General features: G+C 41.3%; 1 long non-coding RNA gene across 5 annotated transcripts; it reads right to left on the minus strand.

The window, feature by feature from the left end:
- Positions 1–5,610: 5,610 nt before the first annotated feature.
- LOC111092428 lies at positions 5,611–23,819 on the minus strand. 5 transcript variants are annotated; one of them, XR_005378810.1, is made up of 5 exons: positions 23,619–23,819; positions 22,991–23,050; positions 16,501–16,586; positions 8,523–8,682; positions 5,611–7,386 (listed from the first exon to the last, which is right to left on the minus strand). It is a non-coding gene; the product is annotated as an uncharacterized LOC111092428 (long non-coding RNA). The 5 variants fall into 5 exon arrangements; XR_005378809.1 differs by lacking the exon at positions 5,611–7,386 and adding an exon at positions 7,393–7,537; XR_005378807.1 differs by lacking the exon at positions 5,611–7,386 and having other exon boundaries at positions 8,368–8,682; positions 23,335–23,817.
- Positions 23,820–25,281: the final 1,462 nt, after the last annotated feature.

Raw genomic sequence — 25,281 nt, forward strand, 5'->3', positions numbered from 1 at the left:
TGCTCAACCACTGAGCCACCTAGGTGAAATTTTTTTTTAAATAAAATAAAATCTTTAAAAAAATAAAATCAGAAAATATGCATATTCTAGTATTAAACAGGTAAGTAAATATACTGTGACTAAAGAAGCCAGATTTCTCACTATCAGAAAAATCTGTTAAAAATACAGAGAGGGGGTCAGCTAGAATAAACACTGTGGTGTTGGGACTGGAAGAAGAGGCATCAATGAACACGATGCACTGTGAACTCATGGTATTCAAAATACAGACAGATGTGTCAAAATAGCTTTTGGTATCTACATGTATGAAGATACATGTATGTACATGTACATTACCTGACTGTCCACTCAGAGGGCCAGAAAGTCCTAATGCCCAACACCAATGACCTCACCCAGCACCCAGGTCTTGGTGTCTCATGCCATTCTGCAATGGAAGGCACCAAGGCTTGTTGGGGGAATAGCCATATCTTCAGGGCTGTGGCAAGGAAATTATAAGATGAGCCTCCAACATCTCATGATGCCAGAAAGTAAGGAAGGGTTCAAGCACTAATGGGGACATGTGGACCATGTCAATGGACATGGGAGGCAACCTGAATGGGCTCCTATGCTAAATCTGGGACAATCTGACAGACAACATAAATAAGGATCATTATGGATTATAACTCATGTAAGAAGCTATAGAATAAAATATAATAAAATATAATCTGTGAGTCCATAGTCCATAAATACTTAAATAAATGACGGTGAAGAGAAAAGTCTTCCCCACAGAATTCTAACCAATCAATGTAGAATGAGGAAAATTGAAAACTGCCACTTGGCATATACCCCAGTAATAATTGTTTCAGGCAAGAATCAGCAACAGATGGTAAAATTACTAGGGAAAAGTAGAATAAGGAACAGGATATTTACAGAGTCCCTTAGGATCTCCATGAGGTAACTTATCAACAAGTAATTTACAGTGAAGGAACCTAAGAGAAACCATCTTAAATAAATGATCAAAGTTAACATCACCAGGAATGGGGCAAATGGACACCACACACCTCCTGATATGACACACTGAGGATACAACCTTTTGGGGTAAGGATATCACATAAGTGGAAACAAAAGAGGAGAGGGAGGGGTGGTCATTTTAAGGTGGGTCAGGAGAGGTTTCTCTGAGGAGGTAACACTGAAGCTCTGACCTGGGTGGTCAGAAGACTCGGAGAGGAATATTCCAGGAACAGCTCTGTCCAAGGACTTAAGGCACAGAAAGAAGGCAAGTATCAAGTATACAGTGAAGAACAAAGTGCATAAGAGATCAGGGAGACAGGAGACCCCCCTGTTATATATGGCTTTGTAGTCCCATGGTAGGTGAGGAATTTGGGCTTTTGTTTTGTTTTGTTTTGTTGTTTTTGAACTGGGCAAACTACACATAACAACATTGACCATCTTAATTATTTTTAAGTATATAGTTCAATGGTATGAAATATATTCATAATGTTGTGCTACTACCACCATCCATCTCCAGAACTCTTTTCATCTTGTAAAGCTAAAACTCTACACCCATTCAACATGAAGTTCCCATTCCCCCTCCAACAGACCTGGCAACTACCATTCTACTTTCTGTTTCTAGGATTCTGACTACGCTAAGTATTTCATATAAGTGCAAACATCCTGTATTTGTTTGTTTTGTGACTGGCTTATATCACCTAGCATAATGTTCTCTATATTCATCCATGTTGTAGCAGGTGTATAATTTTCTTTTTTAAGGCTGAATAATATTCCATTGTGTGTATATATCACATATTGCTTATCTACTCATATGTTGAGAGACATTTGGGTTGTGTCCATGTTTTGGCTATTGTGAACAAGGGTACACAAATATCTCTTCAAGACCCTGCTTTCAATTCTTCTGGGTATACACCCAGAAGTGGAATTGCTGGATCATAGGGTAATTCTATTTTTAAGTTTTGAGGAATCACCATACTGATCTCCACAGTGGCTGTACTATTTTACATTTCCACCAACAGTGCACATGGGTTCCAATTTATCCACAGCCTCTCCAACACTTGTTTTCTGTTGGTTGTCATTGTTGTTTGTGTTATAGTAGCTATCTAATGAGTGTGAGGTGGCATCTCATTGTAGTTTCAACTTGCGTATCCCTACTGATTGATCAGTGATGATTATCTTTTCATGTGTTTATTGGCCTTTTGTACATCTTTGGAGAAATGTCTATTCAAGTCCTTTGGCCATTTTTAAATTGGGTTCTTTGATTTTTTTGTTGTTGAATTAAAAGAGTTTGGGTTTTACTATAAATGATGAAGAGAAGTATTGGAGAATGTTAAGCAGGGGAGTAATGTGACCTAATTTGAGTTGTTTGACTCTATTTTTTGGTCACTGTTGGGTGGAGAATGTTTTGGTTTTTTGTTTGTTTTTAATTTAAATTCAATTACTTAACATACAGTGTACTATTAGTTTCAGAAGTAGAGTTCAGCGACTCATCAGTCTTATATAATACCTGGTGCTCATTACATCACATGCCTTCCTTTTTTTTTTAAGATTTTATTTATTCATTCATGAGAGACACAGAGAGAGAGAGAGAGGTAGAGACACAGGCAGACGGAGAAGCAGGCTCCACGCAGGGAGCCCGACGCGGGACTCGATCCCGGGTCTCCAGGATCACTCCGTGGGCCAAAGGAGGCGCTAAACAGCTGAGCCACCGGGGCTGCCCTCACATGCCCTCCTTAATGTCCATCCCCCAGTTACCTCATCCCTTCACCCCCGGTGGAGAATGTTTTGAAGGCAAAGTGTTGTAGACGGAGACACTAGAAGCAGGGAGACCAGTTGGGGGGTTTGTAGAAGTTCAAGCAGGAGATGATGGTCCCAACTAGAGGAGTGTTCACTACTAATGGGATTGTAGACAAGTGGGAAGACTTGAAACCTTAGTTAAGTAGTATAATCAACAAGATTTAGCAACTAAATAGAAACGGGAAATGAGTAAGTAGGAGTCCAAGACGACTGCCAGGTTTCTGCCTTGAGCCAGAACTGGGTGGATGATGGTACCATTCACTAAAATAAAGAAAACTGGGGGAGATTGGTTTAGGAGATGGGGAGAGAAATGATTAATTCAATCATCAACACCACACATTGAAAATGCCTGTGGACATCCCAATGGAGAAGTCCAGCAGCTTCCAGGCTGGCATTTAGAAGGAAGTGCTGGGGCACCCAGGTGGCTCGGTCAGTTGAGCAGGACTCTTGGTTTTGGCTCAGGTCATGATCTCAGGGTTTTCAGATTGAGCCCCGCATTAGGCTCCACACTCGGCATGGAATCTGCTTGAGATTCTCTCTCCTTCTCCCTCTGCCCCTCCCCTCTCCTCATTCTCTCTCCCTCTCAAGTAAATAAGCTTAAAAAAAAAAAAAAAAGGAAGTGCAGGGTTGGAGATTCCACACTGGAAGCTTTGCACATAACTAAATCCATGGGACTAGATGGTCCTAAGGCTTCTAGGGTCTGGGGACTTTCTGAAAGTGCAATAAAAACACACATGTAGGGGATCCCTGGGTGGCTCAGCCATTTAGTGCCTGCTTTCGGCCCAGGGCATGATCCTGGAGTCCCAGGATCGAGTCCTGCATCAGGCCCCCTGCATGGAGCCTGCTTCTCCCTCTGCCTGTGTCTCTGCCTCTCTGTCTCTCATGAATAAATAAAATCTTAAAAAAAAAAAAAACCCCACACATGTAGGTATACACACGCATGATTCTTGGAAGAGGATTGGTATTTTTAACTGATACTTTAAGAGAGCCCTGACTGACCTCCCTTGTCCCCTTCCTCCCAAAAAGGTTAAAAGTCACTGGTAAGTTGTAGGGAGAAAAAGTCATTGGAGAAAAATGAGTATTTAAGGGACAGAGGAAGGAAAGGGCCTGGTAAGCAGCATTCAGAAAGGAAGGAGAAAAATGGGAATGAGATTTGAAGGGGAGGGAGGAGGTGGGTAGTGGTGTCAAATGCTGCAGAGATTAACATCAGATCTAAAAAGCCGAGCTTCTTCACACTCATTAATGGTCCTGGAACCTCTGCCCAAAGGCTGTCCTGAGTGTCATCAGATGCACTCTGCCTCTCCTTCCCTGGACAGTAGGGTTTTCCTCTGGTCTTCTCAGAACCTGGCAGAACAGAAAAGGGATCTCACACCTGGAAATCAAGCCTATGGCTTACATGATGCCAAGAGACTCACCCTGGCTGGCAAAAGTCCATCAGTACACACGTGATGCAATCAAATAAACCCAACTTGAGCTTGGAAGACTGACAGATATTTAGGATTTCCCTGTTCTTGTTTTGAGTTTTGTTTTTTATTTTTAAGATTTTATTTTTTATTTTTAAGTAATCTCTACACCCATCGTGGGGCTCGAACTTACAACCGGGAGATGAAGAAGTGCATGTTTCAACCGTGCCAGCCAGGCACCCCAAGATTTCACTGTTCAACGGGGGAGGGGAGAGGGGAGCAGAATACAAAATGATTCAGACTTACTACACTCAACCATATAAAATAATACATAGAAAATTGAAAGAAACGAATATACCTAAATATTTACAGGGGTAACCTCTGATTGTTGAGATTATAGATTTTCCCCTCTATTTCTTTATAGTTTCCAGATGTTCCACAATAAGTATATATCAGTTTTATAATTGAACTGATTTTTTTTAGGATACAGTTTCTGTAGCAGTGACAGTCATGTCCTAATTTCATAGTGGAAAAACCCATTTTGGGTCACAGACCTCTTTAAGACACTGATGGTAGCTATGGGCCTGCTCCCTAGAAGAATGCTCATAAGCTCTTTTTTTTCTTTTTTTTTAATATTTTATTTATTTATGAGAGACACAGAGAGAGGCAGAGGGAGAAACAGGCTCCATGCAGGGAGCCCGAAGCAGGACTCGATCACGCCCTGGGTCAAAGGCAGGCGCCAAACTCCTGAGTCCCCCAGGGATCCCCTGCTCATAAACTCTTAAACATACTGACACCTCATTCTGCATCCCCTTGGGGTGGCCCTGATGCCAAGAAAATGCCCCTCCCTGCCTGTAGGAGGCAGGATGGCTCTGGGGCTAGCAACAACTCATTCTAATCCTGACCAACAATGTTGAAATTTCAAAGAAATGTGTAAATCCAAAATGGAGGGGCGACTGGGTGGCTCAGTGGTTGAGCATCTGCCTTTGGTTCAAGTCATGATCCTGGGGTCCTGGGATAGAGTCCTGCATCTGGTTCCCTCCAGGGAGCCTGCCTCTCCCTGTGCCTATGTCTCTCTCTGCCTCTCTCTGTGTGTCTCTCATGAATAAATAAAATCTTTAAGAAAAAAAAATGGAAACACTAACAAAAGAAGCCCAGAGGGGAGTATTGGCTATGCTGTCCCAGCTCTGTCCAAGAAGGGGGGTTACTCTGACCTGAGCCCCAAGATCACAATGGCAAGTCTGTCATTCTTGGGGAGACAGCTGTGCTCAGCAGTTAAACATCTCATTCCCCCGGCTCACACCCTGGTTCACATCCCTAGTTCATGAGTGCCTTTAGGAAAAATGTGGCTGCTTTTAGGGCAGAGGTTTATCAACCTGAATCACTCTAAGGGCCAGAAAGGCCCTGAATAGGAAAAATTAACTACCAAGATATAATCAAACTTTATTTTATATGTGATAAGCACAAACATATGATGCCAGAGATTGTACTTTGACATTGGACAAATAGAATTTGGAAGTAGAAATAATTAAAGTTTCATGATTCCTTTCTCTTTAGATTTGAAATCCAACACCTCATATTCCCTTCTCAAGCCCCAAGGTGTCAATCAAGGTCAGGCTGTGAATCTTGCACAGCAACATGCAGCAGAGAATTCATCTCCGAGTCTTTAACCAGGAGCAAGATTTAGTTTTATGTTGTTTCATAACAGAAAAGAGCTGCTCACAAATGTAGGTACTTCCACACATGGACAGAATCTTTGCATAGTGGTTTTTATATTTAGGGTAACCATTCCCAAGATAATTGTAGAATTCTGGGATCCCAACACCATCATATTTCATTTTCAGTATAGTGTTGCACTGCAATTCAAGAACTTCCATAGCTCTTCGCTCACATTATTAATATTGAGAAAGGTGAACTGAACAATGTCAGTTCATTTTCATAAAGTTTGAAATCAGAGAACCGTTTTTGGAATTCAGTCTTCAACTCTTTAATTCGGGAAATATAGTTCAGGCCATCTCTTTCATTTTCAGAAACTAATTTCAGCGTAGGGAAGTGGGCCAGACTGTTCCTTGCCAAATGAGTTTCACAAAGACACAGTTTCATTAGCAATGAGTGAATTGAGTCCTACATCTGTGTAACCACTTGTGAAGGCCTTTGCAAAGAAATATCCAGTGTCTTTAGGTAAGTCATAATGTCAACCAAAAAGGGTAAGTCTTTGACCCAATCTTTGCTAGTAAGCTGAGGAGCTGATTTTCCTTTAGAAGACATGAAAATAATCAATTTCTTCCAACAGTTCAAAAAATGGGCACTTCCATCCCATGGGGCAGAACAGGCTTCCATACTGTGCATCTAACTCACTGAACAAAGCACTGAACTTGCTGCAGTCTGAGCCATGGGAAAATATCCAGGTTATGGTATGAATCACTACGTACATGACATGATCCATTTTTAACTTTTAAGCACAAAGTGATTCCTAGAGAATGAGGCCATGCACGGACCTGAGCTCTGTGTCTTTGCAAAGCCCTGACACTCTAGATTTAAGTTTTGTAACAAGCTGTTCAACCCCAACCAGTGTAGAATTGCCATCTGTGCTAACATTTACTGTGACCAGTCTACATTAAAATTTTTAAGATTTTTCTCAACACAGACATCATTTCCTGATGCAGTGCCTGTCATGGAAACTGTGTCTAAAAGTTCTTCCATCACATCCAAAGTCTCATCAACACCACGAAAAAATACAGCCAACTGGGGTGGGGAGGGATTACCTCCATCAGCCCTTTCAGGAGCAGCAATGGAGAAAGCCACAAATGATTTAGCTTTTTCTTGCAGCTTGCCCTGTAAGTTCTCTGCCATGTGGCCCACATGCTGCGAAATAGTATCAGCACCTAGTCTTAGACTGGCAAATGCTTGTCTCTGTTCAGGGCACATAATTTCCACTGCACTCAACAGACATTCCTTTATAAACTCGCCATCTGTAAAAGGTTTTGATGCCGGGGCAATTTTCTCACTTAATATATAACTGCATTTCATAGCAGCGTCATTTATTTTATTCATGTTCAAAATTAAGTCATGTTGAAATTTCTGTCTTTTTTTCAGTTCGTTAAGTTTTTTTATCACGCATCTTTTCTGTATATCCATCGTGGTTCCTACTATGGTTTGTTTCATAATGGCGCCTGAGGTTAAATTTCTTCAACACACTCTTTGTTTGCATATTAAACACGTAGGAAAAAAATAAAATAAAATAAAATAAAATAAACATGTAGGAACATTCTTGACCTCCACAAAGAAATAAGCTTGCTCCCATTTTTCTTGAAACGTGTGGCTTTCTTGTTCTAGCTTTCATTTTCCCACTTTTGAAAGACACAAACGCATAATATTAAAATGTCACCTTTACGAAAAGTACTACTTTGCAAGAGAAAAGTATTGGCTCTATTTTTTCAAAGTCTAAGTGTGTTTACTCCTTAGAAGTGGAGAAGTGTGAGAATCACGGGGATTATAGGAAACAGCTAAGAAGAAACCTCTGATTCTCCAGTGCACACAACTCTAGGAATTGGGTAGGTTGCATGTAGGAATGCAACCCTAGGGCACTGGTTTCCTGATGCAGTACCGAAAGAGGCTGGGAATCCAGATTTCTATGTGAAATTCCTTGATTCTTAAAAATATTCATAATAAATTGGGCTTTTTTCCCCCCTATAGATACTATCTAAGCTACAACATCTATCCCTCAGATTAGGCAGAGTAGGGACATTGGTTTGGGGGTCTCTTGTTTAAACCTGACAAAAAGTGGGATCCCTGGGTGGCTTAGCAGTTTGGCGCCTGCCTTCAGACCAGAGTGTGATCCTGGAGTCCTGGGATGGGGTCCCACATCGGGCTCCCTGCAGGGAGCCTGCTTCTCCCTCTGCCTGTGTCTCTGCCTCTCTCTTTCTCTCTCTCTCTCATGAATAAATAAAATCTTTTAAATAAATAAACAAACCTGACAAAAACTCTAGTTGAAGAGAATGAAATGTCTAAAGAGAATTAAATAGCTGATTCTGAAACCACAGGTTTAAAAGCCTGTCCAAACAGAAACCTAGAAGGTACCCAAAGAGGGGAGCTAAGCTGATGTATCTCAAAGCGCATGTTTTTGCAGACTTCAAGGTTATAGTTAATTAGAATACTCATTCACTTGATAGGAGGATGATTTACACGTTTTTCATACAGGGAGAAATTTTATTTAAGAAGGTTTTGAATAAGAAATTTTATTTAAGTGTGTCTATCCTCCTGTTAGTGCCTCTCTGGGGAACCTTGCTAACAACCCTGGAAAGTCTCAGTCTATAGAGCTTTAGCATCCCTTACTTTTCTACACATTCTGTTCTTCCTGCCTCTCTCTTCTTAGCTTTGACTTTTCTCTCCAGCATGGTCCAGAACTATGGCAAGCCCACCGGTCTTTGTTCCTTGCTTCTCTTCTACGGCTTGCTCTGCATCAGCCTGTGACTTGAAGTCAACATAGGCAATCCTGCAATTGTGGGGGTGGGATCAGGGAGAGAAGAAAGAATAGTCAAGATTTAGTATTCTTGTCTTCTGATTTAGTAATACACATACAAGACAAAATACAAAAGGTAGAAAAGGATATGAAGTGTGCCTTCTGTCCAATTTCTTTCCTTATGGGCAGCATGCCATATATATAAAAGCAAATGTACATATATATATATACACACTCTATTTTTCAAAGATTGGGATATAATTTACATATCATAAAATTTACAATGAGGGGCTCGTGGCTGGCTCAGTCAGTGGAGTGTGCAACTCTTGATCTCAAGGTCATGAGTTCAAGTCTCACATTGGGTATAGGGATTATTTAAAAATGAAATCTTAAAAAAATAAAAAGTGTATAATGGTTTCTAGTATATTTACAGAATTCTAGAACCATCACCATGATCTAATTTTGGAACATATTTATCATCCCCCCACCAAAGTATCCATTAGCAGTCATTCCTTATTCCCTCCAACTCATTCCCATCCCCTGGCCCAACTACTATGCTACCTGCCTATTCTGGACATTCCATAGAAATGGGATCATATGAATATGCAATCTTTTGTGACTGGCTTCTTTCACTTAGCCTAATGTTTTCCAGACTCATCCAAGTTATAGCATATGTCAGTACTTCATCCCTCGTTATGCCAGGATACTATTACCTTGTGTGGAAATGCCATGTTTTGTTTATCCATTCATCAACTGGTTGATATTTGGGGTTGTTTCCACTTTTTTTGGCTATTATGACTGAAGGTGATATGAACATGTGGTTAGAAGTGTGCAGCTATTTGTTTTCATTTTGGAGGGGGTATACACCTAGTAGAACTGCTGCACCATATGGCAACTGTTTAACATTTTGAGAAATTGCCAAATAGTTTTCCAAAGAAACTGCACTATTTTATTTTACATTCCCACCGGCAATGAATAAGGGTTCCAATTTCCCTGTAGCCTTGTCAACACTTATTATTGCCTGCCTTTCTTATTACAGCCACTCAGATGGGCGTGAAGTGGGATCACACCATGGTTTTGATTTGCATTTCCTTAACAACTCATGTCGAGCATCTTTTCATGTTCTTATTGGCAATCCATATACTTTGGAGAAATGTCCATTCAAGCTCTTTGCCCATTTTTTAATTAGTTAGTCTTATTATTGAGTTGGGAGAGTTCTTCACAAATTCCAAATCCAAGGCTCTTAGAAGATATATGATTTGCCATATTTTCTCTCAGTCTGCAGAGGGTTCTTTTTTACTTTTTGTGTAGTGTCCTCTGGAGTATAAATGCTTTCAATATTGATAAAGCCCAACTTGTCAATCTTCTGTTTTATCATCAGCACAACACCCCAACCTAGGATCACAAGGATTTACTCCTGTGTTTTCGCCATAGTTTTGTTTTAGCTCTTACATTTGGGTCTTTGATTGATTTCGAGTTAATGTTTGTAGAGTTAAGTCCTCCATTATGTTTTTACATGAAAGAGAATATTAAACACACTGTTCTATATCTTGCCTTTATATTGGAGATTATTTTCCATCAGTACATAAAGTGCTGTTTCACTTCTTTTTTCAACTGCATAGTACAGTATCTTTTGGATGTACCAGAAAATTTCAGCCAGTTTTCCATTGATAGATATTCAGGTTAATTCTAATTTTGCATCAACCAACTTTGTAATACATTATGTCACGTGTCTATCTGTGGGATAAATTCTTAGGAGTGTAATTGCAGGATAAAATGATACATGCAACTATAACTAAGAAATACCAACTCATCTCCACAGGCACTTCACCAATCTTCCTTCTACCAACGAAGTCTGAGTTTGCCAGTTTCTCTAACCCTCCTCAATACTATGGTAATGCTTTTTTTTTTTTTTTTTTTTTTTTTTTTTTGGTAATGCTTTTTGATCTCTGAACACCTAATAGTAATAGGTAAAATGTTACAACTAAATTAAATTAATTAAAATTGCCTTTTAACTTACAATTCTTTTAGTATGTGTGAGGATGAGTATTTTTTTATGCTCAAAAGAAAATTCCTTTTCTGTGACCTACCTGTTCATAATTTGCTAATATTTTTACGCGGTTGTTATTCTTTTTTAAAAGATTTTATTTATTTTAGAGAGAGACAGAAAGAATATGAGCAGGAGGGGCAGAGGGAGAGAAAGAATCTCAAGCTGACTCCAGGCTGAGCACTGAGCCCAACATGAGGCTCAATCCCATGAGCCCAAGATCATGACCTGAGCCAAAACCAAGAGTCAAATGTTCAACAGACTACACCATCCAGTCGCCCCTGTTGGTCTTTTTTTTTACTGATTTGTGAGATGCATTTTATCTATCAGAAAATTAGCCCTCAGTTTTAAAAGAAATCATGATTTTCTTTCCTGGTTTGTCACTTGTCTTTCGACTTTGCTTATGGGATTTCCTCTACTCCACCCCGCCCCATGTAGAAGTGTTTTATATTTATGCAGTCAAATTTATCTGTTCTTTTATAACTTCCAGGATTTGCGTCATACTTAACAGGCTTCCCCTTCTTGAAGCTTACTAAAAACAAACAAAACAAAAACATTCTCCACATCTCCCTCTACTACTTTATCATTTCATATTTTCATTGTAATCCTTCACGAACCTGTAACTTACTTTGGTGAAAGATATGGAGTAAGAAAAAAAAGAAAAAAAAAGATATGGAGTAAGGATCTGTTGAGTAAGCATATTCTTGAAGAATGCACCACACTCTCTTCTGACATAGGTATTATGCTTTTATTTAATATGGTCATGGATTCCCTGGCATCTCCTATCTTCCTTTTGTAATAATTCTTTATGTAAAGGAATGATTCTAAAGACTTAAGTATATCTAATCAAAAGGTAACTAACATTAGAGAAATTCTATGGCTTTTGCAGCAACTTTTCATTTTGTCATTTTCCAGTATTGCTGACTACATGCATGGCAGAGAGCCCCAAATCCCCTCACACTAACCACTGACAATTGCAAATTGCTAACAATATGGGATTTATCCTTTCAGACTTGTTTTCTCAATTGGCAGGATTCTTTTCTAGAGCTTATGTTATTCAGAATATACTGGTAGACTAGTCTAAAATAGACTATTTTAGAGTTCACCTATACCAACAATTTTCACTTAAATGTATCTGTAATCCTGATATGCAAGCTGCACCTCATTAAGAAATCCTTCAAAATAGGGGCCCCTGGCTGGCTCAATCGTTGGAGCATGCAACTCTTGATCTTGGGGTTGTGAGTTCAAACCTCACACTGGGTGTAGAGATTACTTAAAAATAAAATCTTAAAAAAAATTCCTTCAAAATACATCCCACTCCATCCTTTCTTTTTTTTTTTTTTTTTTTAAACATTTTTATTTATTTATGACAGTCACAGAGAGAGAGAGAGGCAGGGACATAGGCAGAGGGAGAAACAGGCTCCATGCACCGAGAGCCCGACATGGGATTCGATCCCGTGTCTCCAGGACTGCGCCCTGGGCCAAAGGCAGGCGCCAAACCGCTGCGCCACCCAGGGATCCCCACTCCATCCTTTCTAATTTTACCACATTCACCTCTTACTCTACCAAAGCCTAGCTACATGGTGCTAGTGTTTCATTGATTGTTACAACACAGTTCTAATGGACCAATTCAGTGCTGTTTTGGTATCTGTCCAGGCAAGTCAGCAAACATGGTGTTTCATTAGCGTCAACCCTGGAGAGAGAAGAATGGAGGTAATCTATTACTGAATTCGTCTAATCTTCAATCTTAAACTTTGTAGAATAAATGTTCATTTCTCAATGACACTACCACCGTTTTCTAGAAGCTTCTGGCTGTCCATTTATGATGCTCCCTTCAGTTTCTATGCCTGCTGGTAGAAAGGTTGGATAACTACTCTTCCCTTCCCTAAAATCAGGCATTAAGTGATATAGGAGAATGCAATGTAATTCTGTTATGTCTGAATTCAGTAGAAATACACTCTTTTTCAATATAGGTACAAAACACATGTTTTACTTGTCCTATTCTTCCTCACCAATCTGATTTGAAAGGCATCCTTAAACACATCTTTTGAGTCATGTTGAGTGGCTGTCAGGCATGTTCTTGATCAAAAGTGTTTTGGCATTCAGATCTACATTAACACAGAAGAGTATTTTTAGTCTGGTTTCAGATCTAACAAGCATCGAAAATTCTCTAAAAGAGAAAAAAACACTTCTCCAAGAGTTAGAGAGCGTTAATAGCAATACATATTCCTTCATTTAACAAATATTTGGACACATATCTGGGCGACAGCTATGCTACATGCTACATGAAAAAAGACTTACCCTCTACTCTCGGGAATGTGGTCTTACTGGGGGAAAAGGCTATGTAAGCAAACAGTCACATAATTACAAACTCTGGAAAGTGCCAAGAAGGAAAAGTAAAAAGGGAAATGAGAGCATCTAGTAAAGACTTAACCTAGGGGCACCTGGCTGGCTCAGTCAGATGAGCATGTGATTCTTGATCTCCGGGTTGTGAGTTTGAGCCCCACGATGGGTAAAGAGATTACTTAAAATAAATAAAGTTAAAACAAACAAACAAACAGGGGTGCGTGGGCAGCTCAGTCAGTTAAGCATTTAACTCTTGATTTCGGCTCAGGTCATAATCTCATCAGGGTTGTGGGACTGAGTTCCATGTTGAGCGCCACGCTCAGTATGGAACCTGGCTAAAGATTCTCTCTCTCCTTCTCCCTCTGCTTGTCCTTGTTTATGTTCTCTCTCTCAAAAAAAAAAAAAAAAAAAGTCCCACCTAGACTCCACCACCGCCCCCCCCCGCCCCCCAAAAGGACTTAACCTAGTCTGGTAGTAAGGGAAATTTTTTCTGATCTTGAGGAAATGAACTTTAAGCTGTGATTCCATGGATGGGCTTCAGGTAGCCAGGGAATGAGTCCCAGAGACAACATTATGGCAAAGAAGGTAAGGTACATAATGACATAATGAAGGTAAGGTACAGTAGACAAAGAACATTATGACAGGGAAGGTGAGCCATACAGCTATAGCATAGAGGGTGATAGCAATGTAGATAAAGTTTGTGCTGTGCAAGTAGGTGACCTGGTAGTAACTGACTACTTGCACAGAGTAAAAATCCGAGACTCCTTCCTGACCCAGAGTCTTCTAGATACACAAGTATCTATAAACAATTACCTTATTTGTATACCTTTCTTTACTTCCTTTCCTTTTGGTTTTCTCAATTTAATTTCATACCCAAGGACCTTTGTCTCACTAAGTTTCAAGGCTTTTCTCTGGTCATCAGCAGATTTAAAATTTACATAACCAAATTTCCTACAGAGATGTAAAAGAAAAAGGAAAAAAAAAACACCTAGGTAAGATGTAGAGGCACGACTCTAGTTGGCTAGTCACACTGGATGTGAAAGTGGAAGTCAGCACTGAGTCATTACAATTTAAAACCAAGGCTCCACCAGCTAGCAATATAAATGTCATAAAGAAACCAGAGAGGAATGGTTCTCACCCTGGGGCAAGTTAGACAAGGGCTAGAGACATTTCTGGCTGTCACAACTGCAGGAGTGCTAGTATGCAGTGGGTGGAATCCATAGCCTGCAATCCACTAGACAGTCCCCCGCCACAAAGAATTATCTGGCCCAAAATGTTAACAGTGACAAAATCGAGAAACCCTGTCCTGGAGCAAGGACTAAGAGTCAGTACAAATTCACCTGTTGAAATCTTTATTAGTTTTCTGTTTAGCCAACTGACCCAATTTAACCGAAAGCTATAGAAAATGAAGCTTGAAATTATGAGGTTTTGAATTTTTGTTTTAAGAAACAGCCATCTACATTTGCGAATTGGAACAAAAATATCACTCGTAATGAGGAATGTGTTAGCAAACCGAAGGGCTACTACAAATATATTTTTTAATGCAAAAGAAATTCGTATTTCCTGCAAATGCAACAGTATTACAAAATATAGTTAACAAAAACCGTACTGGCAATGTGACAAAAGTCGTGGCAGAGGCTCTGGAGCCAGAGTGCTGTACTTAAATCCTAGCTTGGCCATTGTCTAGCCATGTGATACAGGGCACATTACTTAACTTTTCTGTGCCTAAAATTTCTCCTCTGTGAAATGGGGATAATGTCAGTGATTACCACTGAGGATTGTCTTAACAGATCCAGTGACTCACTCTGAACTGGTCATAAGGAAGGTCTAAGTAAGGAATTTAGAAACAATGCCTGGAATAGTGAATGCTCAGTGAGTTCACTATTATCATTATCTTTTTGTTTTTACCTAGGACAGTCTGAGTACTATATGCTCACATCCAAGAATATGCTTCTGATACAAAAGAAGTGAGAAAGATAAAATTCGAATCAGCAAAAAAGGAGGAGTGATACAGGACCCATATGTGCCACCAGAGCTAGGGGGCTGTGACTAAAGGTGTGATTCGCTTTAAAGTAGTTTGGGGCAAATAACATTGCTCACAGTGGAAAATCACGAAACTATGGTTCTGTGAAGACAAGGAAAAATCTCAGGATTATGTTAACATTTCAATTGGAAAAATGGGATAGCAGAGTTTAATCTAATGGGTTTTCTAAGGGTCACCAAAGGGTTTTAAATACATTAGTCTGTCTTATCCATGGCTTCAGTTACCCACAGTCAACTGTGTGGTCTGGAAGCAGATGATTCTCTTTCTGACCTAGCATCAAAAGGTCAATAGTACTCTAATGCTAGGTCACGATGCCTATGCCATGGACCTCACTTCATCTCATCATAGAGACGTTTTATCATCTCACATCATCACAATGAGGGCGAATATGGTACAGTGAGATATTTTGTGAGGTTCGAGAAACCACATTCATATAACTTTCATTAGAGGATATTGCTGTAATTATTCTACTTGTTATATTATTATTAATCTCTTATGGTGGCCAATTTATAAATTAAACTTTATCACTGATATGTATGTAAAAGAAACAACATAGTGCATGTAGGGTTCAGTACTATCTGTGGCTTCAGGTATCCACCAGGGGTCTTATAATGTATCCTCGAGGATACGAGACTACTATACTCACTCTGAACTGCAAGAGGCTGAGGTAAAACCCCTCCAAAGGGTAAAGAGCAGGTCACAAAAGGATTTGACAACACAAAAGTCTAGCAACCCACAACGAAACAGAAAGTTACAGGAACTCCTAATTCTTCCAGGGATAATAATGCTGGGCTGATAAACTTGATATTCTTAATTTATTGGAATTTACCTGGACAAGCCAACTCTGACACCAACAACTATGAGATCATTTTTAGCAAAAAATTCACTGAGACCAGTTTTTTTTGGTTCGGCAGTGGTTTTGGTGAAATTCAGGTTTCCAACAAACAGTTTGAAAGTTACAGGTAGTTCAACTGCCATATGAAAGGTTAAAAAAAAAGAAAAGAAAAAAAGGAACTCAAACTGTTCAGAAACAATGATGCTACAAGAAAATTCCATTAAAGATTCTGGCATATTGTAATAACCAAACTGCAATAAAAATCCCCTTGTTTGCCACTTGGGCTTTTACTCTGTCCACAGGTATCAAACCTACACTACATCTATTCTGTTAATATGAAATTCTCTATGTTTTGTTTGTGCTTTAAAACACAGCAAAGGGACGCCTGGGTGGGTCAGCAGTTGAGCATCTGCCTTTGGCTCAGAGCGTGATCCTGGGGTCCTGGGATCGAGTCCCACATCGGGCTCCCTGCATGGAGCCTGCTTCTCCCTCTGCCTATGTGTCTGCCTCTCTCTCTGTGTCTCTCATAAATAAATAAATAAAATCTTAAAAAAAAACCACACACAGCAAAGAAGTTACCTTCCAATTTCTGTTTTTTGGTTTCATGGAAGCCTTCTGTTTGGCCATTTCCTTCTTCTGTTTATCAGGTGTTTTTTTGATAGGCTCTGTGGGCAAAAGTCAGAATATTATATTTTTAATGATCTGTCTGTATCACTAATGAGTTAACTGGAAGCTTTTACTCTATCCACAAATATCACACCTATGGTAATACCTACTCTTCACAAGACATACAAATTAGCTCTAGACAAGAGTACTTATAAAAGCATTTATAAATTAATTAGAACATTCTTCAAGTTCCTAAAAGACATCCAACAACCCCTGCCCAAGGGCTTCCCTTACAACTCTAATTCCTTGATATGGACCATCCTTCAATTGAGCTGATTTAGGCCATCCTGGCCTTCCTCTTTCTCTCCCTCCTCACATCCTTTGTCATCACTGCCCTTGTCCTGCTCGTCTTCCCTGACGCCCCCAGGAAGGACTGTTCTCCCTCTGGCCCATGCAGAACATACACCTTTTTCAGAATCTAAATGAAAACCCACCTAACCAATGGCTCCCACACACTTGTTGAGAATAACAAATTATTCTTTCAGAGAAACTGCTCATAAATCTGACTATAATACACAAACCTAAGGAAAAAATTCAATGCCACTTTAACCTCCTTTTTTGAAATAATTTTAAAGGTACTGCCATTGTATTTAAGTAAAACTATTAATAATTACTTCTTTGGAAGCAGTATCATTTAAAATGTTACAGAGACTCAACTCCATCAGGACAAAAACAAAATCACTGACAACTAAGTTTGGGGGACAATTAACTGGCATGGCTCCTATGCACTGGGACAGAAATAATCAATGTAGAAAATTCAGAGAAAACACTGATTCTGATCACTTGGACAGCAGAGGTCAAAGGTCCACTGAGATTCCTCATCGACGAAGCCACACCTGAAAAGTCAGCCAGCAATTGCCAAGGCAACTTTCCGAAGGGTGGGTATACTCACAGAACCCGCCCCCAACGGCATATGGAATGGCAAGCAGGGCCGACCCTTGCCATCTGCCAGTTGCTAGCCAGAACAGCCCTGGAAGAGAATTCATCACCTTCTGTATTCTGGCCCAACTCAGCGTTCTTATCTTCCTCTTCCTCATAGCTCCCATTCTCTTTTCATGGTCCTCGAGCTTGGCACCCCTCCTGTCTTTTGGCAATTGGGCCCTGGTGGCTGTCTTCCTGTGTGGTGACAGTTTCTCAGAAAACTTGGGAGCCAGAAACTTTCCCCCCCACTACTTTATTTTTTGGAGTGGTAGTAATCTTCCCACCACTTTTCTGGGGGATGACAATCTGGAAAGAAGTGGCAACACAGAGAGCACATCTTCCCTGTGCCCACGGGGGTTACAACCACATTGTACAGTCAGCGAGTACAAGATCTGGTCAGGCACATATGTCAATGTCTATGTTGCTCTCTCTAAGGTGAACTTCTCAATGTGTAGTAAGAGAGCTCCCAGCACCACCTGCCATGCTCACCTAAAGAAAAAGAAAAAGAAAAAAAAATCCTAGACTTCACTTAGAGCTATCAAATCAGAATCTTTACAGGGAAGGAACTAGAACTAGGTTACTAGAAGTTTTCAAGCTACTGCCCTAGGAAAATATACCAAGTCAATTACTGTTTAGGTGGCTCCACACACCATCAGAGTGCTCTTTGGTTTTTGTTTTATTTTTTTGTTGTTTTTTTGTTTGGTTTTGGGTTTTTTTTTGTTTTTGTTTTTTTAAGATTTTATTTATTTATTCATAAGAGGCATGGGGCTGGGGGCAGAGACACAGACAGAGGGAGAAGCAGGCTCCACGCAGGGAGCCCGAAGTGGGACTCGATCCCAGGACCCCAGGGTCATGCCCTGGGCTGGAGGCAGGTACCAAACCGCTGAGCCACCCAGGGATCCCCTGGTTTTTGTTTTATTTTATTTTATTTTTTTATTTTTAAAGGAGGTTCCAGGCCTCATTCCTTTTTTTTTTTTTTTTTAATTTTTATTTATTTATGATAGTCACAGAGAGAAAGCGAGAGGCAGAGACATAGGCAGAGGGAGAAGCAGGCTCCATGCACCGGGAGCCCGATGTGGGATTTGATCCCAGGTCTCCAGGATCGCGCCCTGGGCCAAAGGCAGGTGCTAAACCACTGCGCCACCCAAGGATCCCCCTGGTTTTTGTTTTAAAGATTTTATTTTTAAGTAATCTCTATACCCACTCTTTGCATACAAATAAATACCAAAGTGAAGAGCCCCCCATTACAGGCAACTGGAACATACAGAGGAACAAGAGCCAAGCCCCAAAGATTGGGCCTCATGCTTCCTAATTATATCATCAATTCCCAACCCACAGCTATTAATAACTGGGCATGGTATTATAAAACTAAATAACTAAAGATAAAAATTTTAGGGGCACCTGGGTGGCACAGTCAATTAAGCATCCAACTTGGTTTCAGCTCAGGTCATAATCTCATGGTCGTGCGATTGAACCCTGCATCTGGCTTCACCACAATCAGCACAGAGTCTGCTTGAGATTTTCTCCTTCTCCCTCTGCCCCTGCGCCTGCCCCCATGCTCTCTCTCTCTCTCAAATAAATAAATCTTAAAAAAAAAAAAAAAAGTTAGCAAAACACTGAAGTCTCACCATACACAAAAGGACAAAATGAAGAAACATGGGCAATAAATAAAACTAGTGTCTTTATCTTGCCAGTGTTAATTCAGAATGTCATAATGGAGGGAAGGCATTACTGGTTATGGGCTGAGAGATATCCCACTAAAATCCATATGTCAAAGTCTTAATCCACAGTATATAAGAATATTACTGTATTTGGAGACAGGCCTTTAAAGAAGTAATTAAGTTAAAATGAGGTCATTGGAATAGGCTCTAATACAATATGGCTGCTGCCCTTTTAAGAGATTAGGCCACAGATGACAAATGACCATGTGAAGACTTAGCAAGAAGGCTGACATTTACAAACCAAGGAGAGAGGCCTCAGAAGAAACCAAACCTACCAATACCTTCATCTTCAACTTCCAGTCTTCAGAATTGTTAGAAAATAAATTTCTGTTGTTTCAGCCACCCAGTCTGTGAAATTTTGCTAAGACAACCCTAGCAAACGAATATAACTGGTATATATAGCTCTCAATCCATATCACAGGAAGAGATAAGTAACTACAATGTGATTAGCATTACTGGTTATGAACACAATTTACAGGCAAGCAGATGAGGGACCAGTTCATCTGGCATGGGAATGATATGGGATCAGGGATATTATGGGAAAGAGATGAGGGTTTTATTTATTTTATTTTTTTAGTAATCCCTACACTGAATGTGGGGCTCAAACTCATGACCCCTAGATGAAGAGTAGCATGCTCTTCCAACTGAAGCAGCTAGGCACCCCAAGAGACAAGGGTTTTAATGAAATAATTTCAATGAGCCAACTTTAGAGTCTGGTTACTCTAAAAGTTCATTTAACTGTGGGAGTACTTCTATGCTGCACCAATCAGAGGAAACCATTATAGGAATCACAATTTAAAGAGGAATGACCGGTCGGCCCCGGTGGCTCTGCGGTTTAGCGCCACCTTCAGCCCAGTGCCTGATCCTGGAGACCTGGGATGGGAGTCCCACATCAGGCTCCCTGCATGAGCCTGCTTCTCCTTCTGCCTGTGTCTCTGCCTCTCTCTGTCTCTCATTAATAAATAAGTAAAATCTTTTAAAAAAAAAAAAAAAAAAAAGAAAGAAAGAAAGAGGAATGACCAAAGGTAACCAGTGTGAACAGTCTAGAACATCACATACATACCAACCTAAGGAAAATATAATGTGATTACTCCTGTTTTCTTCCAAGAACCAGAGTCTGGATTCCAAAGCAAAAGTTGCATTCACCAAGAATTTTCTGATTGTTATAAAAGTTAATGCAACATATTGTGAACATCACAATACAGTAGATGCTCTCTTAACTGTGTCTTAACTATGTCTACCTAACCAACTCATACTAACCTACATTTATGGCTAGACTGAATGACAGTCTCATTTCCAAACAAGACTTACTAACTTGATGTCTGTGAAATGCTAAGTACATGTGGCTAGCAGGTTCTTCTGTGGTATTCAGAGAACACCTGGCCATTTCTGTTTCCATAAGCTAAAGTATATCCTTAATAAGCATCAGTGGTGTTTGTTCCAAACCTGTACATGACTGTTGTATTTGCGGTTTCAACTGCATAATAAAATCATATAAACCAATCAAATTAATGCAAAAAGTAAGTTAATCTGTGAAAACCACTTTGAATGTTTCAGACATATTTGATAAAGCTTAAAAATGCCACTGTAGTCAAATTAGGTGTGGGTGAGCAACCATAAAAAGATGGGGAAAAAAGTAAAAATGCTGGAGTATTCTAATTGCTTTACTAGTTTTTTTTTTTTTTTTTTTTTTTTTAGATTTTATTTATTCATTCATAGAGACACAGAGAGAGGCAGAGACACAGGCAGAGGGAGAAGCAGGCTCCATGCAGGGAGCCCGACGCGGGACTCGATTCCTGGGTCTCCAGGATCACACCCTGGCTACAGGTGGCGCTAAACCGCTGTGCCACCAGGGCTGCCCCTTTACTAGTTTTTTAAAGTTTTGTTTTGCCTTAAAGAAACAAACTTTGGGGCACCTGCCTGGTTGAGTCAGCAGAGTATTCAGCTCTTGATCTTGGGGTCATGAGTCCGGCCCCACAGTTGGATGCAGAGATCACTTAAATAAAAACTCAAAAACAGACAAACTTCAAATTACAGAAGATGCACTTATGAGTGTACTCTGTACTGGGAAGACAAACTACTCCCAACACTGAACCCCAAGTCAAAAAACAAGGCCTTAGTCCCACATCAAAATATTGGTAAATGAATACACATTTAACATGTTTTAAATTGAAATCAGAAGGCATGTATGGGTAATTTACTTTTGATTACAACTACTAGATTGAATGGGGTTGAAGAAAGTTTCTATTATACAACTGGCTGTTCAAAGCAAACAATAAATAACATGCTGGCTGCCTCTCAAAACAAGTTGCTTGGGGCGGGGGAGGGGACGGGTGGAGGCAGGAGGAAAACCAAAAATGTGAATCAGGAAGTGGGTAGGGACTTTGGATTTGGCAGAACTATGTATGATCCCAGCTCTGTCACTTATTAATTATAAAACCATGAGCAAAGGGGCGCCTGGGTGGCTCCATGATTGAGCATCTGCCTTTAGCTCAAGTAATGATCCTGGGGTCCAGGGATCGCATTGGGCTCCCCTGGAGGAGCCTGCTTCTCCCTCTGCCTGTGTCTCTGCCTCTCTCTGTGTGTCTCTCATGAATAAATAAATAAAATCTTTATTTAAAAAAAAAAAGAAGAAAACTATGAGCAATTAAGTTAATGGCTAAATCTATTTTCCCACGTAGAAAACAGAGCTGATGATACCTGCCTAATACAGTCACTGGGAAAATGAAATGAAATGCATTAAACCCCCACGGTGGCTACACACATGAAGCATTCACTGTTCACAGGCTGTGTACCCACTCACCCATCCCAGTTCTTTTAGGACTCATCTCAAACCTATCCATATTCAAATACTAACACAGGGGCGCCTGGGTGGCTCAGTGGGTTAAGCATTCGCCTTTGGCTCAGGTCATGATCTTAGGATCCTGGGATCCTGCCCTAGATTGGGCTCCCTGTTCAGTGAGGAGCCTGCTTCTCCCTCTCCTACTCCCCCTGCTTGTGCTCTCTCTCTGTCTCTGTCAAATAAAATCTTAAAAAACAAAAAGAAAAACTACCACAAAGGCTCCCAGCCAGAAGCAGAAAACATAGTAGAAACCTAAATATTTGTCAAAAGATTAAATATGGAAACACAGATGTTTGACAGGCACACAAACTAATGGAATTTAATGAGGCAATTCTAAGAATCTAGAGTTTCTTTCAAACCAGTATTTCCAGGCAACCAAAAGGACTTTTTTTTTTTCTTTTTTTCTTTATGATAGTCACACAGAGAGAGATTGAGAGAGAGAGAGAGAGGCAGAGACACAGGCAGAGGCAGAAGCAGGCTCCATGCACCGGGAGCCCAACGTGGGATTCGATCCCGGGTCTCCAGGATCGCGCCCTGGGCCAAAGGCAGGCGCCAAACCGCTGCGCCACCCAGGGATCTTAAAGGACTTTTCAAACAAAAAAATATTTTTGCATTCCCTCCAAACAAACCTCACTTCTCACAATGTATTATTCTTCTTACTTGATACTACTATTTAATTTGCTCACGTTCTGTTTGGAATTCTTGCATCTACCTTCATGGCAGTGGTCTGCAATTTTTTTTTCCCCATAAAAATGACGGTGTCCGATTTTGGTAGAGTCTAGGGTGGGCTTGTAAAACTAGTCAGAAAGTGTTCACAATACCACTTTGGCGATTAAAACAAGGCAGTTCCAACTGTTTTACTCTGGATTTTGATTGTTGACCTTAGTTAAGTCGTGCTCTGCACCGTATATACAATTACCTCATCTCTACCTCCACGGTCCTTGTCTTCCCACATCTCATCTTCCCCATCTTCTATCTCCTTTGGAGAAAAAAAAAAAAAAAACTCATTTTCTTCAATTCACCTGGACTTTTTTTCCTCTGCTTAAAATGGACACAATTATTAGGCTCATCAGAGGCCTTCAACACTCCATACTATCCATGTTTTCCCTCTAGGATCTGGATTAAGTTTCTATTTATAATAAACACGTTAGGCTTCATCCTAGAGTTACTTTCGATCGGAATCTTTTACCCATGCCACCGAGCATCAAAATATAGAGAAAAAGATCATTTTTGGCCTATGTCTGTAGGTCAGAGGTCCCATACCTTGTCTTTTGCCACGATCTAGAAAATGGAGAACTCCTCGAGGTTATCAGGCAAGCTTCCAAGAATTCCTCCCTTTTCCCTCTCATTCTGCTCCCTTCAACACGCGTTTTCAAATAATTTCGTTTTTAAAAAAATTGGTTCCACCACCAGGTGCTCAAATGAAGGAACAGAGGGCCAAAATAAAGCCCCCTGACGGTAAAAACTCAGCACCAACAGTTCAAGGGTCTTTATCTTTGCAGAAGGAGGACCCAGGGCGAAGTGGAGCAGCGCCCATCCCCACCCACCTGCAAACGTGCAGCACACATTAGGAGTCGCACAGCAGAACCCAGAACCGCGCTTCCCGGGGAAACCCGCACAGTCTCGCCGCTCCCCCGAGAGGCGACCGCGGGCGCACGGCCCCGCCCACCCAGAGCCACCGCGCGAGGCGGAGCCGGGCGGGAGGCCCCGGAAGCGCCCTCCGCTGCCCGCAGGCGCCGACAGGTCGAGAGCGCCCTCCCAGCGGCGGCCCGGGATGGAGGCCCCGGCGGCGCACACGCACACTCCGGAAGGAGACGGTTGCCCTAGTAACTCCGCCTCGGCCAATCAGAGCTCGCGCCGCCTCTGGGCCAATCCCGAGCCGGGACGGAGAGGCGCGCCTGGGGGCGGGGCCTCGAGTCACGGCCGCCGCTGCTGCGCCTGCGCGCAGGGCGGACACGTTGGTCGGTTCGTCCGGGTTCGTGTGCGGCGTTTCCCCGGTTGGTGGGGGGCAAGGTGTGGCTCCTGCTACGTTCAGGCACCTGGCGGTGGGTCCGGAAAACGTGACTAAGGGTCATAAAAGCCGCCACTCATCGCGGGCTCCTGGGCGAGGCGGTTAGGCCGCAGCCCGCGCGGCGGGGCAGGTGGGAGTCCTCTCGCCCTTTTCAGCCGAGACGGAGGCGCGGGAGGGCTCGGGGTGCGCAGTCGGCCCCGCTCCCTCCCCGGGTCTCCCGGCGCCGTGGAAGCCGCGGTAGCCAAAGTCCCCAGGGCCTGCGTGGCCCCGGGCTGTGTTGCCTTTCGCACGTTTTATCATGGACGTTTCCAAACAAGTTTACATTTTTTTAAAGATTTATTTATCTATTTATTTATTTTAGACACACAGAGAGAGAGGCAGGCTCCATGCAGGGAGCCCGATGCGGGACCCGATCCCGGGACTCCAGGATCGCGCCCTGGGCAAAAGGCAGGCGCCAAACCGCTGAGCCACCCAGGGATCCCCTGTTTTTGTTTTGTTTTGTTTTGTTGGTTTGTTTTTTTTTAATAGTTTCACGTTACACGCAGGGAAATTGAGGCTTACAGAGGTTAAGGAACTCCACCGCTATTGACTCGTATCTTCAATTACTCAATATTGTTTCTTTGAGTTGAAACCATCAATGTGCTTTTTGAGTCACCGTTAGCACCGGTAGTAGGGTCAGGAGGGGGATCAGAATCCTAGGAATTGTCCCCACATTGGGATCTGAAAAAAGCGCCTTGGGATATGTGTGTGTGTTGGGAGTGGGGAGGGCTAGTCCTGAGTAAGGGGCCTTGCTCTGATTTTCTTTTCCTTTCTTTTTTTTTTTTTTTTGGTCTGGTTCTTAGCTTCAGAAAGTCCTAAACTGGAAGTATAGGAAAAATAATTTGCGTATTTTAGATTTGGTACCTCACCAAAGACTAATCGATGATGGCTCAAAGCAGAAGTGCATTTCACTTACAAATAAAGATGCAAGGTTCAAATGAAATACTAGCAATTTAGCAAGGTAAACCAAGCAGTGTTGACGAAGTAGGATTGAATTCTGGGATACAAGGATGTTTCAAAACAAAAAAAAACAAAAAACAAGGATGTTTCAGAGCAAAGAGGTCAGATTAAAGGGAGAGAAACACCCTGTCGGTTGAAATAAAGCCTGTGAAAATAAAACATTTAATGACAAGAAGTAGTCTTACTAAAATCAGTGATAA

This window comes from Canis lupus, chromosome 25 (assembly GCF_011100685.1).
Source record: "Canis lupus familiaris isolate Mischka breed German Shepherd chromosome 25, alternate assembly UU_Cfam_GSD_1.0, whole genome shotgun sequence".
NCBI lineage: Eukaryota > Metazoa > Chordata > Mammalia > Carnivora > Canidae > Canis > Canis lupus.